At 35.1% G+C, this 19,837-nt stretch overlaps 2 protein-coding genes across 5 annotated transcripts in view; both read right to left on the reverse strand.

Moving 5' to 3' along the window:
• The window catches only part of AMY2B (amylase alpha 2B), a 57,815-nt gene that overhangs the window by 15,180 nt on the left and 22,798 nt on the right, over positions 1–19,837 (reverse strand). The window contains exon 1 of one of the 4 annotated variants that reach the window (XM_036112144.1): positions 7,212–7,350. The exons of the other annotated variants lie outside the window; for them this stretch is intronic. The gene's annotated coding sequence lies outside the window, so the exon portion shown is untranslated. Of the gene's footprint in view, positions 1–7,211; positions 7,351–19,837 lie in introns of those variants that run through there. 4 annotated transcript variants of the gene reach the window in all.
• RNPC3 (RNA binding region (RNP1, RRM) containing 3) overlaps positions 7,211–19,837 on the reverse strand; it is a 60,895-nt gene continuing 48,268 nt past the window's right edge. Inside the window, exon 19 of the transcript XR_004923567.2 lies at positions 7,211–7,376. The gene's annotated coding sequence lies outside the window, so the exon portion shown is untranslated. The remainder of the gene's footprint in view (positions 7,377–19,837) is intronic.

Here is a 19,837-nt window from a genome sequence, read left to right on the forward strand (position 1 = left end):
GTGTGTGTGTGTGCGCGCGTGTGTATTTATTTATTTATTTATAATGGAATATTAGCCATAAAAAAGAATAAATCTTGCCATTTGCAACAATGTGGATGGAACTAGAATGTATTATGTTAAGTGAAATAAGTCAAGCAGAGCAAGACAATTATCATATGGATTCACTCCTATGTGGAACATGAGGAATAGTGCAGAGGACCATAGGGAAAGGGAGGGAAAACTGAATGGAAAAAATTAGAGAAGGAGACAAACCATGAGAGACTCCAGACTCTGGGAAACAAACTTAGGGTTACAGAGGGGAGGGGAGTGGGTTAATGGGGTAACCAGGTGATGGGTATTAAGGAGGGCACATGTTGTGATGAGCACTGGGTGTTATACACAACTAATGAATCGTTGAACACTACATCAAAAACTAATGATGTACTATATGTTGGCTAACTGAACACAATTTAAAAAAGGAAAAATAAAGTAAGATAAAAACAGAAAAGGAGGCAAACCATAAGGGACTGTATAGGTAATAGAACAAACTGAGAGTCGCTGGAGGGGAATTGGGTGGGGGATGGGCTAAATGGTTGATGGGTATTAAAGAGAACACTTGTTAGGATGAGCACTGGGTGTTATATGTAAGTGATGAATCACTAAATTCTAATCCTGAAACCAATACTACAGTATATGTTAACTAACTTGAATTTAAAATAAAAAAAATGAAATCTTGCCACTTGCAACAACATGGATGGACCTAGAGTTTATTATGCTAAGCAAAATAAGTCAGTTAGAGAAAGACAAATATCATATGATTTCACTCATATTTGGAATTTAAGAAATAAAACAGATGGGGTGCCTGAGTGACTCAGTCGGTTAAGCGTCTGCCTTCAGTCCAGGTCATGATCCCAGGCCCGGGATCGAGTCTCACATTGGGGGGGGGTCCCTGCTCAGTGGGGCGTCTGCTTGTCCCTCTCCCTCTGCCACTCACTTCCGTTCACGCTCTCTCGCTCTGCACTCTCTCAAATAAATAAAAATCCTTAAAAATAAAAAAATAATAAATTTTTTAAAAAAGAAATAAAACAGATGAACATATGGGGGTGAAGAGGGGAGAGGGAAACAAACTATAAAAGACTCTTAACAATAGAGAACAAAGTGAGGGTGGAGGGAGGGAGGTGGGTGTGGGATGTGCTAGATGGATGATGGGCATAGGGGAGCGCACTTTTTATGATGAGCACTGGATGTTGTATGTAAGTGACAAACCACTTAATTCTACTCCTGAAGCCAATATTGCACTATATGTTACCTAAAATTTATATAAAAATTTGGTAAAAGAAAAAGAAAGAAAAAAAAGGAAATATATGAGTAAATAATAATATAATAATAATAATAAAACAATTGAAGATATCAATAAGAACTAGTATGAATTAACATAATAAAATAGAAAGTGACTTTGTCATCAAGGTATTTTAAACTGGATAGTCAGGAGGATTTCTCTGTGGAAATGATTTCAGCTAGGATTTGAAGGATTAGAAGGAGCCAGTCATTTGAAGATGAGAGAAAGAGCAATCTAGAGGAAAGTACAACAGAAAAAGCCCACGGAAAGAAAAAACCCAAGTGACATTAAAAAAAAATTAAAAATTAAAAATCAAAACAAAACAAAACAATGTGTAATAAAATGAAGGGTAAAATGGGAAGGGTAAAATGATATGAGGTCTATTAGGCCAGATCATGTAGGACCTTGTAGAATATAATGACAGAGCCTTTGAGTCTGTAAAAAGCAGAGCTAAGAAACTTTGGTATACTTTAAAAGAAAATCACTCTTGCTGCCATGAAGAAATTGGATTATGTCAAGACAACAGTAGAGGTAAGGAGATCAGTTAGACTTTTTTGGTGGTCTAGGAAAGAGGTGAGTGGCTCAGACTAAGGGCACTGACAGGATATGTTTCAGAGATAGAAAGGCAAAAGGTTTATGGATAGATTAGAGCTGAAGAATGAGGGACAGAGAAAAATTACAGAAAGGTATTTGGCGATATCATTCATTAAGATGAGGAAAAACAAGGAAGTACCTATTTTAGGGAAGGGTTATGTAGAACACTTTGGTCCTTAACTATTCCTCTATCAACCCTAATGCTCTCCTTTGGTCCTTCTAACCCACCATGTAAACACAATTTGTCCTACTTTCTTAGCCAGTTCAAGTTGTTAAAACAAGATCATCATAGACTGGATGGCTTAAACAACAAATATTTATTTGTCATATATCTGGAGGCTGGGAAGCCTGAAATCAAAATGTCGGCAGTTCCAGTGTCTGGTGAGAGCCCCCTTCCAGGTTCACAGATAGCCATTTTCTTCTGTATCTTTATATGGTGGAGAACAGAGAGAGCTCCAGCCTCTTTCTCTTCTTATAAGGAAACCGATCCCATCATGGGGCTCCATTCTCATGACTTCATCTAAACCCAATTACTTCTCAAAGACCCCACAGCCTTATACCATTGCACTGGGAGTTAGGGTATCAACATGTAAATTTGGGGGGAAAGGAGATACAAACGTACAGGCCCTAACACTTATCCATTACCAAACTAAAGTTCCCTCATATTTCACAAGCAATTTCATTGCTCCATGATTTTCCAAGTATTTTCCTTCTTTCTAGAATCACCTTCCAACATCCTTGTGTACTGAGTAACTATTCTTCCTTCCAGATGCAGTTGAAGCAACATCTTTTGAAGCTTATCCTGATATTCCCAGGCATAGTTAATAATTCCTCTGTATGAGAGCTTTTTAACTTATATGACATTAAGCTGTATTTGATTTATATTGTAAATATATTATAAATAACTAAGGATTTACATGTTCATCATTCTGTACCAAACTTCTTAAAAGTAGACTTCCTGGGCGCCTGGGTGGCTCAGTTGGTTAAGCGACTGCCTTCGGCTCAGGTCATGATCCTGGCGTCCCGGGATCGAGTCCCGCATTGGGCTCCCTGCTTGGCAGGGAGTCTGCTTCTCCCTCTGACCCTCCCCCCTCTCATGCTCTCTCTCTATCTCATTCTCTCTCAAATGAATAAATAAAATCTTAAAAAAAAAAAAAAAAAAAGTAGACTTCCTATCTAATATTCTTAGAAACTAGCAAAACAAAAAGCATAATGGCTTATGTGATCAATAAATTGTTGTAACATAAGACTCTAAATCCCAGGGATACCTGGGTGGCTCAGTCGGTTAAGCGTCTGCCTTTGTCATGATTCCAGGGTCCTGGGATCAAGTCCCACATTGGGCTTCTTCCTCAGCAGGGAGCCAGCTTCTCCCTCTACCTTTGCCCCTCCGCCTGCTTGTCCTCTCTCTCTCTCTCTGTCAAAATAAATAAAGTCTTTTTTTTTTTAAAGATTTATTTATTTATTTGAGAGAGCGAGAATGAGAAAGAGAGAGAGAGAGTACATGAGAGGCGGGAGGGTCAGAGGAAGAAGCAGGCTCCTCGCTGAGCAGGGAGCCCGATGCAGGACTTGATCCCGGAACTCCGGGATCATGACCTGAGCCAAAGGCAGTCGCTTAACCAACTGAGCCACCCAGGCGCCCAAAATAAATAAAGTCTTAAAAAAAAAAAGACTCTAAATTCCAGGCACTGTACAAGACATTGGTGTAACTTGGGTTATGTCCTCAATGATTTTTCAAAGTAAACAAACACTCTCAGAAATTATGTGATACAATCTAATCTTTGTAAAACCTTTGTACACATGAAGGAACAAACCGAATAAATTGTCCAGGCTCATATGGTAAATAGAGCCAATGATTTGATAATAGGTCCTACGACAAACCAACATTCTCTGTATTACACCAATATTCATCATAGAGTTCTAGAGATGTAATGTCCAATATGGTAGCCACAGGCAATATCTGGTGACTGAGATCCTGAAATATTAGTCTGAACATAGATGTGCTATAAGTGTAAAATATACTCCAAATTGTGAAGAATTAGTATTAAAAATTAATGTAAAAATTAATTTTATGTCATTTATGTTGAAATAATATTTTGTGATGCATTAGGCTAAATAAAATTTATTAACATTAATTTCCCCAGTTTCCTTTGACCCCTTTTTTTAAAAAAGATTTTATTTATTTCAGGCAGAGAGTGGGAGAGAGAGAGAATGCCAGAGAGAGAGAGAAAGCATGCACAGGAGCATGGGGAAGGGGCAGAGGGAAAAGCAGACTCCCCACTGAGCAGGGAGCCTGACATGGGGCTCAATCCCAGGACCTTGGGATCATGACTTGAGCCCAAGGCAGATGCTTAACTGACTGAGCCACCCAGGCACCAGAGAAAGGTTTTCAAAAACAAATAGGAAGGAAAATTTGCAAGGAGGACAAGAGACTAACTGGATGTAGATGAATATTCATTCGAATGAGAAAAAAGAGAGAAGACTGACTAGACAGTGGTTGATATAAGGCTGATGGTGATAAAGAGTTGAGAATTAGATAAGAGCATGGTTTGAACTTCGTACTTAAGCTTCCAAATGTTAAGAAAATGACCTTAGGAGTTAGATAAACTACAGTTCAAATCCTGATCTTGTCATTTATTATCTGTGTGACCCTGGAAAATAATCTTTTTTTAAAAAATAATCTCTTTTAAGTTTATGAACTAGAAAAAGTACTATGTACCTCATAAAGTTGTCATTATGATTGAGTGAATTAACACCAATAAAGCTGTTACCCCAGTGCATGATACATTAAAAATCCAATATATTTGGTCTCTGTAATGTTATTACTGTTTTATTTTTATTGCTGGTACTATTCAAACTGCTCTAAACTTAGCTCTCTTTCCACTTCCACTTATAGTCACTTGGACATTCTCTCTTTCCATTCCACTCTTTCCAAATTCTAATAATACTTTCTACTCCCCCTCACACACAGGAATAGATAGTGATAAGAAGGAACTAGCAATGTTTTCCATCTGCTCTTTTTTCCACACTTTTTTTTTCTTTTCCTCTCTTTTTGTTTTAACCTCTTTAGAGCTTCTAGGAGATCACATGTTGATTTTGAAATAACTTCTCATCACTGCCTCATCAATTAACTCTGAAATGTCTTTAATAGTGTTTCACATGTATTTTAGGATGTTATTAAAATAACGGATAACTTGCAGACATAAGCTGAGAAATTTTACTAGCATCACAGCATAGGTGGATGTATACAATTATACAATCATCTTCTATCAAGGGTCAGTCATTGTCATAGATTTTCTCATTTAATCTTAATTTTCATCTCAATCAATCTAAAGAGATATAAACTCCATAGGAGAGGCATTAAAACAACTAAAGCAGGGTGCCTGGGTGGCTCAGTCGGTTAAGCTTCTGCCTTCAGCTCAGGTCATGATCTCAGGGTCCTGGGATCAAGTCCCACATCGGGATCCCTGATCAGGGAGACAAGGATTTACATGTTCATCATGTAAATGCTTCTCCCTCTCCCTCTGCCTGCTGCTCTCCTTGCCTGTACTCACTCTTTCCCTCTGTCAAATAAACAAATAAAATCCTTAAAAAAAAAACCCAAAAAACTAAAGCACATTTATATCTTGTGAAGTAAAATCTGCAAACAAATCCTTGACATCTTTGATATCAATAACAAAACAAAAAAGGGGCACCTGGGTGGCTCAGTTAAGCATCTGCCTTCGGCTCAGGTCATTAGGCTCTCTGTTCAGTGGGGAGCCTGCTTCTTCCTCTCCCTCAGTCCCTCCCCCCCCGGCTCGAGCTCTCTTTCTCTCAAATAAATAAATATTTTTTTAAAAAATAACGAAACAAAAAATAAGAACTTGAAATAGTTGTTATGTCTACTTTCCATTATGGATTTCCTAAAATTGTTCTCCTCAGAGAAGATATTCACAGTTATTAATATTAATATCAGTGCTCTATTGCCCACATCTCATATTGCTCGGATTGTCTTACAAAGAGGAAATTTCCTTCTATTTTAAAGCTTTAAGGGCTACTACAATATGTCAAATGAGTTGTATTGGGAGTTCCTTAAAAATATGAACTAGGACATTTGGTAAAAAGCAATCCTCCTTAAGAAGTATTTATATTTGAAGTGCCAATAAAACATATACAATGTTAAGAAGAAAAAAATACTATTAACTTAGACTTCTCCATAAGTTTGCTAGTTTCTGATGTTCTCAAGTATTTTTTTCCTCAATCAGTATTGAGATATTTGTTATTTATTTAATGTCCACAATATAAATGACATCATAGGGGAAAGGCTCTAGAATAAATCCAGGATTTCTCTTAATACATGAAATACCATAAATTTACTGATTCAGCTTAAATGCTGCTGAAATCATACCATGTCATAAATAGAATAAAGGAGCTCTATTAAAATGCTAGGCAAAAAGCAGTAGTAGAAAAAACTAGTATCTATTTCTATAGCTTTCTTCCTACTTATATAAATGTCAGTTACCTATATAAGTATTAGCTATGACAATGTTCTTTCCCCCTATCCAAAGCAGCCTCACATCTCAGGCAGATAGTAGTGTTATTTCTTAACATGTAAATAAATTAACATTAACCAAGAAGAGACAAGTCATCTACTCTTATCATTTGTAGTTATTAGCCTAGATACCTCATAGTTAAGTATCTTTTAACAAGTTTTTTAATTAAAGTACCATTAAGCATTTCAATGGAAATACCTTAAATGTCACATCTATGCTTATTTTGTCACTTTTATTTACCTCCGAGTGTTTTTTTTTCCTCTCTATTTTCATAGTTTTCAATATTCTAGAGCTTCAGGTAGTATTATTACTACAGTATTTGGTCAAGTTAGTGGTTTGTCTTACTGAAAAAAGTGCTAATTCCTCTAAATTTTACATTGAATCATGTACAAATTTCTCAAAACTATCTCCCACAAGCTCTCTATCCCCACAAAAAAAAAAAGAAAAGAAAAGAAAAGAAAAACAGGAAAATGAAGATAATAAATCACATGTGAAGGTTAGAGAAAAGAGGCAAATATAATCAAGTTTGCCTACCAGATTTCTTAAATGAGAGAAACATTTTGAGCTACAGCTCAGACACACTTCAAACACAAAGAGCACAAACAGTACATTTTGTGCCACTGGAAACTGAAACTTGAGTTGTCAACAAACCTAGAATAGATTGTGAAACGCGGAACAATATCAAATCATAAGACAGAAACCATTTATTTCAAGACAAAAAGTGGGGGGTAGGGACTACATGATACTCATAAAACATTAAAATAACTTACCACATCATTTCTTTAAATCAGCAAACTCAAATCCACATCAGTCTTTTCAATTATAAAATAACAAAAATCATGCAGTTCTTGTTTTGCTTCTCTTCCCAGTGGGGAAAAAAAATGCTGAATTTAGGACTTCAGAGTCCTATTACAGCCTAATTCTCCAAACCTAATCTGTAAAAAAAAAGTCTCATGTGATCTCTACAATGATACTTGATCGGCTACTATCACTTCCTGATTCCTTAACAAACCACTGTCTTCTCTCCTCTGCTCAGTTTGCTGCCCTGCCACCTCTCCTAATTACACTGGACCTTGGTTGTTTGCTTTCCTTCTCTTTGCTATCTTTCTTCCTTTCTCTTTCTCAGTATCCTCTCCCAATCTCAATTCATCTTTTTTTTCCCCTGAACCATCTATAGCAATCTGTAAGAATTTTTTTTGATAAAATAACCTTAAAGACATAGATTAAAATGATTATGTCAAATTAAATAAGTGTGACTAGGATGTAAACAAGCCTCTAAACCAAAAATCTAATTTTGAATCTGCGCTTTGCCATCTACTATGTGAACCTTAGAGAAACCAAACACTGTAGATTGCATTTAGGTCTCAGTTGGAAAATGGGGGGTAATAGTATTATTGATAAATATGATAAAAATACAAAAATAACTAAAAACAGCTAACAATATGAATTGAGTGTTACTATGTGTCATTTCAGTGTATTATCACTTTGATTCCTCACATAAACATAAATACAAGATAGAATTATGATTATACCCTCTTTTAAAAGAAGGGAACTGAAGCACATTAAGTAAGGTCATTTGTCCACAGTCAAATTTCAGTAACTGCTGAGACTGAAATTCAAAACCAAGCAGTTTAACTCTATAGTGAGTTCTTAGCCACTACTCAGGCTTATCAGTCTCCACCACTGAATTGTAAAGAAAATCAAATACTCTATGTGAAGATATTTTAGAATTTGGAAATTTCTGTTTAGCTAATATTAATGTTTAGAAAATTGCAAAAGTAGGAAGTATTCATCTCATAATTTCCTGTTTTTCAAATTTTTACACTAAACAAAATTAATATTTCTCTGTTACAATGTGAGTTTTGTTTGTTTTAGAGAGAGAGCATGAGCATGAAAGGCAGAGAGAGAAGGAGAGAGAGAATCTTAAGCAGGCTTCACACTCAGTGCAGAGCCTGACACGGGGCTTGATCTCACGACCCTCAGGTTATGACCTGAGCCAAAATCAAGAGTCAGCTGCTTAACCAACTAAACCACCCAGGCACCCCTGTCTGTTACAGTTTTTATTCCTGATCTCACACCCACAGAATGTATTATTATTCATAAATATTCAGTGCTCCTCCCTGCAGGTGAAATACACACCTTGTCCTGTTCAATTTAGGAATGTCCATGTCATTTGCTTTGGCAATGAAATAAAAGCAGAAGTAATATGTTTTACTCTGGGGCCTCTGTGATTGTTAGCATGTATCGAAATGAAGTTTCAGTGACAGATCGTAAAGCGACTAATGTGAAGAGTCTCCTTGTTGATCTAAGGTAAACATGAGAAATAAACTTGGCTATTGTTAAGCCACTGAGAATTCAGGTTTTTTGTTATTGTGGCATCACCGATTCTATCCTGATTGATACAACCATTAAGTTCCCTTAAGCTCTTTGATTCTTAGACATTCTCTTTGACATTTCTTTCCTCTTGGGATGTAGGAAGTGAGAATAAATCATAAGATCAAAGAACATTAATACTGAAAGAGACTACTGGAATAAGCTAGTCCAATCGTTTCCAGATTTTGAGCTCTAAGTAATCAGTAGAATTTTTTTAAAAATTGTGTAAAAACATATTTTCATATGAAAGTCATGAAATTCAGTTTCATAAAAAAAAATCCACCATTAATGTATTATTTTCATCTTGTTTAAAATTTGGAGCCATTTATCTAAATCTAATTCTCTTATTAGGAATGAGACAAGCAGTATTCATATTGAATAAATAACAACTTAAAAAAAAATGGACTGTGATGTCAGCATCATGGTAGTGTGAGTCACTCCTTTTTCCTCTCCTCTTTGATTACAATTAGTTACCTATAACTGAATTAAAGTGCCTCTCTACATTATACCAGGACACCTAGGAAATTTCTATCTACTTGTGCATCCAAAAGTAAGTGGAGAGGATCTCAGAGGGGACTGTGGATTCAGGGGAGTTGGTGGACCTGCTCCACCTGCACTTGCCCTGATTAGAGAAGAGGAACCTGGAGAGTACACAAGTGGACAGATACTCATGGGAGATGAAGAATCTGTGGAGGTCCAGTCAGCCTGACAGGAGAACCTGGCACACCATCAGAGTGGAATAGAGGTGAGTTTGGAGGCAGAGGACAGGGAGGAACCCACTGAGGCAGCCTCCCTCTCCAGGGCAACAATGCAACACTCTGAGCTTTGCAACAGAAGGAGCTACCTCTCTGGCAGAGGAAGTGATAAGTGAAAGAAGTGACACACTGCCTAGCTACATGTGGGTTGCAGCTGGAGGGCTTGTTTCTCTCCTGCGACACAAGAGTTCTAAGGAGGGACCTCCATGACTTGGGGGAGGGAGAGGGAAGGGAAGGAGGCAGACAAGGAATATCAAATGGCACCGAAGGAACTTTATTTCCTTCTGTATGCTTCAGGATTTCAGCTGTAGGTCTGTGCATGGATCTCTTGAAGTTCCCTACACTAGGATCCACCTAATGGGCTATAGGCACCCCCAAAGTTCCAGATGCTAAAACCACATGTCCCCCAACTCTGCTGCCAGCTCTTTTTGCATACTTCATCCCAAGAGCCATCTCCTGTAGGAGAAACCTAAAACTTGAGCTATAGTGCCCCCTTCTGGACTACCAAAGAAAGTTTTCTAATTGCTAGCCTGTTGAGCTGTGAGAGTCAAATTACACAAATTCTTAAATAAGAAAAGTGTTTCCTACTTCAAATGTAAAATGTAAAATCAAAATGACACATATTGTCAGACATAATGAAAAATCAAGGTAATATGATATCATGAAAAGAAAATAATTCTCCATATACTGAACTCAAAGACACAAAATACTGAGATGAAACTGATAGAGAATTCAAAATAAATTTTATGAAGAATTTTAACGGGCTACAAGAAAACCGAAGAAAGGCAATTCAATGAACTCCGGAATAAAATTAATGAACAGAATGAGTTCTCTACCAAAGAGACTGAAATTAAAAACAAACAAACAAAAACGGAAATTCTGGAGCTGAAGAAGTCATAGAATGAAATAAAGAATACACTGAAGAGCATAGGTAACAGGGCAGATAAGAAGGAAGAAAGAATAAGTGACTTGGAAGATAGGAATTTAGAAATGATTCAGTCAGAAGAGGAGAGAAAACGATGATTTTAAAAAAGTGAAGAAACCCTGTGAGTACTATCAGATTCTATCAGAAAAGCAAACAGAATAATTAGTGTACCAGAAAAAGAGACAGGGAAGAGGGCAGAGAGTTATTTAAAGATATAATAGCTGCGAACTTTCCAAACCTGGGGAAGAAACTGACCATAAAAGTCCACAAAGCTAGAAGACCCTATTATTTCAATGCAAAAAGACCATTTCTGGGGCGCCAGGGTGGCTCAGTCGTTAAAGCGTCTGCCTTAGGCTCAAGTCATGATCCCAGGGTCCTGGGATAGAGCCCTGCATCTGGCTCCCTGCTCAGCGGGAGGCCTGCTTCTGCCTCTCCCACTCCTCCTGTTTCTGTTCCTGCTCTCGGTGTCTCTCTCTGTGTCAAATAAATAAACCAATAAAATCATTTTTTAAAAAAAGACCATTTCCAAGACACTTTATAACAAAACTGTCAAAAATTAGTTATAAAGAATCTTAAAGGCAGCTGTAGGCAAAAACAGAGGGGAAAAGGAACAATGAAGATATAAAACAACCAGAAGGCAAATGACAAGATGGCAGCAGTAAGTCCTTACATATCAATTATCATTCTAAATGTTAATGGGTTGAATTCACCAATAGAAAGGCATAGAGTGACTGGATAGATTAAAAAAACAAGTCCCAACTATATGCTACCTGTAAGAGACTCATTTAAGTTCTAAAGACACACACAGGCTCAAAGTAAAGTGATGGAAGAAGATACTCCATGCAAATGAAAACCAAAAGAAAGCAGGGGTAGCCATACTTATATCAGACAAAATAGACTTCAAGCCAAAAACTGTAATAAGGGACAAAGAAGGTCATTATATAATGATAAAAGGGTCAACACATCAAGAAAATACAATAAGTGTATATATATATGCACCCACCATTGGAACACTGAAATATATTAAGCAAATACTAAATAGATCTAAAGGGAGAAATGGATAACAAGAATAGTAAGGGACTTCAGGGATGCCTGGGTGGCTCAGTTGGTTAAGCGTCGGCCTTTGGCTCTGGTCATGATCCCAGGACCCTGGGATCCAGTACTGCATTGGGCTCCTTGCTCAGCGGGGACCCTGCTTCTCCCTCTGCCTGGCACTCACCCTGCTTGCGCACTCTCTCTCTCCCTTTCTCTGACAAATAAATAAATTAAATCTTAAAAAAAAAAAAAAGAATAGTAAAGGACTTCAATACCCCACTCTTAGCAATGGATAGGTCATCTAGAAAGAAAAATCAATAAGGAAACAATGGAATTGAGTCATATATTAGAATAAATGTACATAATGTATATAGAATATTCCATTCAACAGCAGCAGAATACACATTCTTCTCAAGTACATATGGAACATTCTCCAGGACAGATCATATGATAGATCACAAAACAAATCTTAGCAAACTTAAGATTGAAATTATACCAACTCTCTTTTCCTACCACACTGATTAAAATAAAAATCAACAAGAGAAGCTGAAAAATCTACAAAAATGTGGAAACTAAACAACACACTTCTGAACAATTGAGTCAAAAATCAAAAAGGAAATAAAAATTATCTCAAAACAGATGAAAATGGAAATACAATATATCAAAATGTATGGGATGCAGCAAAAGCAGTTCTGAGAGGATGAGAGGAAAGTTTATAGTGATAAATGCATATATCAAGAAATTAAAAAGATTTCAAATAAACAACCTAACTTTATATCTCAAGGAACTAGAAACAGAAGAACAAATCAAGCTCAAAGTAGTAGAAGAAAGGAAATATAAAGATCAGAGTGGAAATAAATGAAATAGAGACCAGAAAAACAATAGAGAGGATCAATGAAACAAAGAGGTTTTTTTTGTTGGTTTTTTTTTTTTTTTTGACAAGGTAAACAAAATTGAAAAACTTTGGCTAGCTAACCAAGAAAAGAGAGAAACTGAAGTGGATAAAATTAGAAATGAAAAAGGAGACACTGAAGCTGATACTATAGAAATACATACAATCATAAGAGACTACTATGAACAATTACATGCCAACAAATTAGATAACCTAAAAGAAATGGGTAAATTTCTAGATATACACAAGCTACCAATACTGAATCAGGACAAAATAAAAAATCTGAACAGACCAATAATGAGTAAAAAGATTGAATCAATAATCAAAAACTTCACAACACAGAAAACCCAAAGCCTAGATGACTTCACTGGTAAATTCTACCAGACATTTAAAGGAGAATTAACATCCATCCTTCTCAAACTCTTCTAAAAAATTGAAAAGCGAACACTTCCAAACACATTCTATGAGGCCAGCATTACTCTGATGCCAAGGCTAGATAAGGATGCCACAAGAAAATTACAGACTAATATCCCTGATAGATATAAATGCAAAAATTATTAACAAAATATTAGCAAGCTAAATTCAAGAACACATTAAAGAATATACATCATGACCAAGTGGGATTTATCCCTGGGGTGCAAGCATGGTTCAACATATGCAAATCAATAAGTAATATATCACATTCATAAAATTAAAGACAAAAATTACATGATCACCTTAGTAGATACAGAAAAAGTATTTAATAAAATACAACATCCTTTCATGATTAAAAACCCTCAGCAGATGAGGTATAGAAGGAATATATCTCAACATGATAAAAGCCATATATGACAAACCCACAGCTAATATTATACTCAACGGAAAAAAAATTGAAAACTCTAAGATGAAGAACAAGACAAAGATGTCCACTCTCACCACTCATTCAATATAGTACTAGAAGTCCTGGCTAGTCCTGTAGGAGAAAGAAATAAAAGTCATCCAAATTGTAAAGTAAGGAGTAAACTGTCACTATTTACATATGATATGACTTTATGTATAAAAAAATCACAAATCCTCAACCCAAAAACAGTTGAAACTAATCAATTTCACAAAATTGTGGGATACAAAATCAACATGCAGAAATCAGTTGCACTAATAATGAAACATCTGAGAAAAAAATAAACTATTGCATTCAAAGTAGCATCAGAAACAATAAAATAACTTAGGAAGAAATATAACCAAGTGAAAGATCTGTACAACAAAAACTACAAGCCTTTCCTGAAAGAAACTGAAGATGACACAAAAAAAATGGAAAATCACCCTTTTTTCATGAATAGAAAGAATATTGTTAAAATGTCAATACTATCCAAAGTCATCTATGGATTCAGTGTAATCCCCATCAGAATACCAATGGCATTCTTCACAGAAATAGAAAAAAATATTCTAAAATTTGTATGGAAGGGTACTTGGGTGGCTCAGTCATTAAGCGTCTGCCTTTGGCCCAGGTCATGATCCCAGGGTCCTGGGATCGAGCCCCGCATTGGGCTCCCTGCTCAGAGGGAAGCCTGCTTCTCCCTCTCCCTCTGCCTGCCGCTCCCCCCGCTCTCTGTCAAATAAATAAATAAAATCTTAAAAAAAAAAAAATTTGTATGGATCCATAAGACTCTGAATAGCCAAACAATCCTGAGGAAAATGAACAGAGCAGGAAGTATCACACTTCCTGATTTCAAACTATATTACAAAGCTATAGGAATAACAACAGTATGATACTAGCATAAAAATAGGCACATAGACCAACAAAACAGAATAGGAAGTTCAGAATTAAACCCCTGCATTTATGGTCAACTACTATTCAACAAGGGAGCCAAGAACACCCAAGGGGAAAGGATAGGATCTTTGACAAATAGTACTGGGAAACTGGGAAAACGCATGCAGAACAATGAAACTGGACCCCTTTCTTACACCATTCACAAAAACTAATTCAAAATGGATCAAAGATTTAATCATAAGACCTGATAATATAAAACTACGAAAAGAAACTGTAGGGAAGAATCTCCTTGAAATTGGTCTTGGCAATGATTTTTTTGGATATGACACCAAAAGTACAAACAACAAAAACAAAAATCAACAAATGGGACTACATCAAACTTAAAAGCTTTTGCACAGTGAAGGAAACAATGAACAAAATTAAAATACTACCTATAGAATTGGAAAAAATATTGGAAACCCCAGATCAGAATATATTTAATATTCAAAATGTATGAAGAACTCATACAACTCAATAATGAAAAACCAAACAATCTAATTTAACTAACTAAATTAAATTTTGTGGCATAACTAAATAGATGTTTTTCCAAAGAAGACATTCAAATTGTCAACAGGTACATGAAAAGATGGTCAAAATTAGGAATCAACATGGAAATGCAAATCAAAACCACAATGAGATACCACCTTACACTGTTAGAATAATTATCATCAAGAAGAAAAAAGATGGGGGCACCTGGGTGGCTCAGTTGGTTAAGCGACTGCCTTCGGCTCAGGTCATGATCCTGGAGTCCCTGGATCGAGTCCCGCATCGGGCTCCCTGCTGAACAGGGAGCCTGCTTCTCCCTCTGACCCTCCCCCCTCTCATGCTCTCTCTATCTCATTCTCTCTCTCAAATAAATAAATAAAATCTTTAAAAAAAAAAAAAAAGAAGAAAAAAGATGGGGCGCCTGGGTGGCTCAGTCCTTAAGTGTCTGCCTTCAGCTCAGGTCATGATCCCAGGGTCCTGGGATCGAGCCCCGCATCAGGCTCCCTGCTCAGCAGGAAGCCTGCTTCTCCCTCACCCACTCCCCCCGCTTGTGTTCCCTCTTTCACTGTGTCTCTCGCTGTCAAATAAATAAATAAAATCTTAAAAAAAAAAAAAGATAAAAGATAATAAGTGTTGGCAAGAATGTTCAGAAAAGGGTACCCTTGTACCTTGTCGGTGAGAATGCAAATTGGTTCAACCACTGTGGAAAACAGCATGAAGGTTTCTCAAAAAATTAAAAACAGATCTATGATATGACTCATCAGTTCCACTTCTAGGTGTACACCCAAAGGAAATAAAAACGATTTCTAAGACATGTATCTGCACGCCCATGTTTATTGCAAGCATTATTCACAACAGCCAAGATATGGAAATGCCTAAGTGTCCCTCAATGGATGAATGGATAGAGAAGATGTTTTGTATATATACAATGGGGATTATTATTCAGCCATGAGAATGGAGGACATCCTGCCATTTGTGAATATGGATGAAATTTCAGTACATTAAGTGAGATAAGTCACACAGAGAAAGGTAAGTACTATACAATATCACTTACATGTAAAATCTAAAGAACCCAAACTTGTACAGAGTAGAAAGGTAGTTGTCAGTGGATTGGCAGGGGGGAGGGGAGAGGAAATGACACTTGTTTAAGGGTACAAACTTACATTGAGTAGTAAATAAGTCCTAGAGATCTAATACACAGTGTACTGAATATAGACAACAATATTGTATTACAATCATCAAACTTGCTAAGAGACTAGAACTTAATTATTCCAACCACAAAAAAAGGATAATTAATGTAACATGATAGAAATGTTAATTATTGCTACAATGTTACATATATAAATGTGTCATAATTAACATATTGTATACCTTAAATTTATATAATGTTACATATCAAATATATTTCAATTAAAAATAAATCAAAATAAAAAGTAACATCCTTTTTGCATGGTAAATAGTTGAAGAAAATAAAGCAGACATATCTTTGGCACTATCCTGGTTTTTTAGCAACATCTGTGATTTCTTAAATTTGCACTAGAAAGACTATTCAAGAAACAAATGATAGACTGGGAGAATGTACTTGTAATATATAACAAAGAAACAATAACGAGAACATAAGAACAACTCCAGGTAATCAATAAGAAGAAAATTTTTTTAAAAACTGGGAAAAGGAGCAACAGACAAATCTCAAAAGAGGAAACACAAATGTCCAAAAAAAAAAAAAAAATGTGAGAGGATGCTCAGCCTAGCTAGCAATTTGGGAAATGCAAATTAAAATAACAAATCAGTTTTCATCTATTAGAAAAGCAAAAATTAGAAGCTTCATAATATTAATTTTTGGTGAGAGTGTTATAAAAGGTACTCTGATATACTATACTACTACTAGAGGGTAAAAATTGGTACCTTTGGGCAATTTTACATAATATTAAAATATAAAAATGTATTTAAAATGCACTTCTACTTATCTACTTACAGAAATATTCACCCATGTGTACAGAGAGACATGTAAACACAAAAGCTCATTACAACATTTATCACAACAACAAAATCTTTGGAAAAAACTTAAATGTCATTACACTGAAAAATGGCTAAATAAAATACAGTACACCCATACTCCGACAGGTAAAATAGTTTGCTTTTATTTCTTAAAAAGGCAGATTTCATTGTAACAACATGAAAGGTCATTTTGAATGAAGAAACACATAACAGTATGTCTCCATTTATATATGGAAAAAAAGCATTCCAAAAATTGCATATTTTATATGTGTACATATATGCATCGAAATAAACTGCATGTACATTCATACAAAAAACTAGTAACAGAGGTTATCTCTGAGGAAGCAGGGATGAAACCAAGATTAGGGATTGTGTTCAACTGAACTGAAGCTTAACTTGTAATGTTTTAACAATTCTGAACAATCAAAATATACATATATTCCATATATAATATTTTTCATTGGGGAAATATACTTCCCCAAAGATGTAGCAATTAATTTCATAAGCCATTCCGTAAGAGCCTGCGATGTGATCTTAGTACAATGAACATACTCTGTATTATTTCAATCCTTTAAAAGATTTGCGTTACGACCCAGTATGTAGACAATTATTAAAAAAAAAAACATGTTGTCTATATGTCCATTTGGTCAAGTTAATTAAAACTTGTTTAAATCGTCTTGTTCTACTACTGAGATAGGTACATCTAAAATCTCCCATTATATATAGAATTGCTTATTCTTACCATTTCTTTCAAATTTTTTGCTTTATCTATTTTAAATCTACGTTATAGAGGGTAAAAAACTTATAATTACTAATTTTCTAGTCAATGTGTTAAAATTATAAAGTCTAATATTTTTTATTATAACATATAACCATTTTATCTTTTGTACTGATTTGGCCTTAAATCTATTTCATCTAATTCCAATAAAGCTATACCAGCTTTCCTTTGGTTAGAATTTGCCTGGTATATTTTGTACTTGCCTTTACCTTTACCTATTTCTATGCATTTATTTTAATCATGTGTGAAAACGTTTGTCTTTTAATAGAAACTTTAAGTCCATTTACCCTGAACGTAACTATTGATATATTTGAGTTTAAATCTATCACCTTATTGCCCCACCAATTTTTTTCGTATTTCTTGTCTTCTTTTAAATTATCTTTCTGTATTTTATCATCTAACACAGTAGAAATTATACACTGTTTGTACTTTATTAATGGTTAACATGGAAATTATACCATGTGTTAATTTCAGAGTTCAAATGTAATGATTATGTCAGTTGTCAAAGAGAATATTCAACTCTGTTTTAATTTATACTCATTGTTTTTATTTTTTAAATGTCTTATATTTTTAATCCTGCAAAACATTATTTTTAATAGAGACATTTTTATTTAGATTACCCAGATATTTACCACTTTGTTCTTCACTCCTCAGATCTCCTACCTGGGGTAACTACAGACGTCTAAAATATTTCCTTTATAATTTCTTTTGGTGAATATCTGCTCACAAATCCTCTTTTTTTTAAGTGAAATATGTATTTCTTTAAATTTGAGTATAGTTGACATACACTCTGACAAACCCTCTTCGTTGCTTTTCTGAAAATGTCTTTATCTTCATTCCTTAAAACTACTTTCTCTGTGTAAATTTATAGAAGTTATTCTTTCACTACTTTGCATATATTCTAGAGACATCTGGCTTCCTTTGTTGCTATAAAGAAGTCAAATGTCAGTCTAATTGACATTCCATGGAGGAAATCCTTTTTTGTCTTTTTTTTAATTATTATTTTTTTTACTGCTTTAAAAATATTGTCCCTGTGTTATGTCTAAATAAGGATTTTAAAAAATTCACCCTGTGTTCTTGGAAATCTGTGTGTATATGTGTGTGTATTTGTGTGTGTTTCTTATCAGATCTAGAAAATTCTAAGGGTATACTTTATATAGCCACTGTTTCCACAATTCATTTATTTATTTGGAACTACAATTGAATATATGATAGGTATCATTCTATCGACCCTGTCTCTTAATCTCTCTCCTATATTGTCTATCATTATTATTAGCAGCCCCCCTAAATGAGATATTTAGGTAAAAATCTAACAAGATATATATAAGATCTATATGAAGAAAATTACAAAACTGTGATGAACAAAATCAAGGAAGAACTAAATAAATGGAGAGATATTCCATGTCCATAGGTAAAAAGACTCAATATTACCAAGATAATAATTCTTTCCAATTTGATCTATAGATTCAATACAATCCCAATAAAAATACTAACAAGTTATTTTGTGGATATCTACAGATTCTAATGTTTACATGGAGATTAAAAAGACAGAACAGCTAACATAATATTAAAGAACAACAGAGGACAGACACTACCTGACATTAACACACTATAAATCTACAGTATTCAGGAGAGTGATATTAGGAAAAAAAAAAAAAAAGGATAAATCAATGGAACAGAATAAAGAGTCTATAAATAGACCCACAAATATAGTCAACTGATCTTTAACAAAGTAGTAAAGGCAGTACAATGGAGAAAAGACCATCTCTTCAACAAATTGTGCTGGAGCAACTGGACATCCACATGCCCCAAAAGGGGGGTGGGTGGGATTCTAGACACAGACTTTACACCCTTTACAAAAATTAACTCAAAATGGACTGTAGACTTAAATATAAAATGTAAAACTAAAACTCCCAGAAGATAACATACAAGAAAATCTAGATAGCCCTGGGTTTGACAATCACTTCCTAGAAATGACACCAAAGGCACAATCCATGGAAGAAATAATTGATAAGCATAACTTTATTAAAATTTAAAACCTGTTCTGTGAAAAATACTGTCGAGAGAATCAGAAGAAAAGCCACAGACTGGGAGAAAATATATGCGTAAGACATATTATACAAAGTATACAAAGAACTTTAAAAACTCAACAACAAGAAAATCAACAATGCAATTAAAGAATGAGCAAAAGATCTAAACAAATACCAAGGAAGATATACAGATGGCAGGTGAGCATATGAAAAGATGCCCAACATCATATGACATTAGGGAACTGCAAATGAAAACAAGATACCACTACACACTGATTAGAATGACAAAAATCCAGAACACTGACAACAACAAATGCTGAGGATGTGAAGCAACAGGA

The sequence above is a fragment of the Halichoerus grypus genome, chromosome 5 (assembly GCF_964656455.1).
Source record: "Halichoerus grypus chromosome 5, mHalGry1.hap1.1, whole genome shotgun sequence".
Taxonomy (NCBI): Eukaryota; Metazoa; Chordata; class Mammalia; order Carnivora; family Phocidae; genus Halichoerus; species Halichoerus grypus.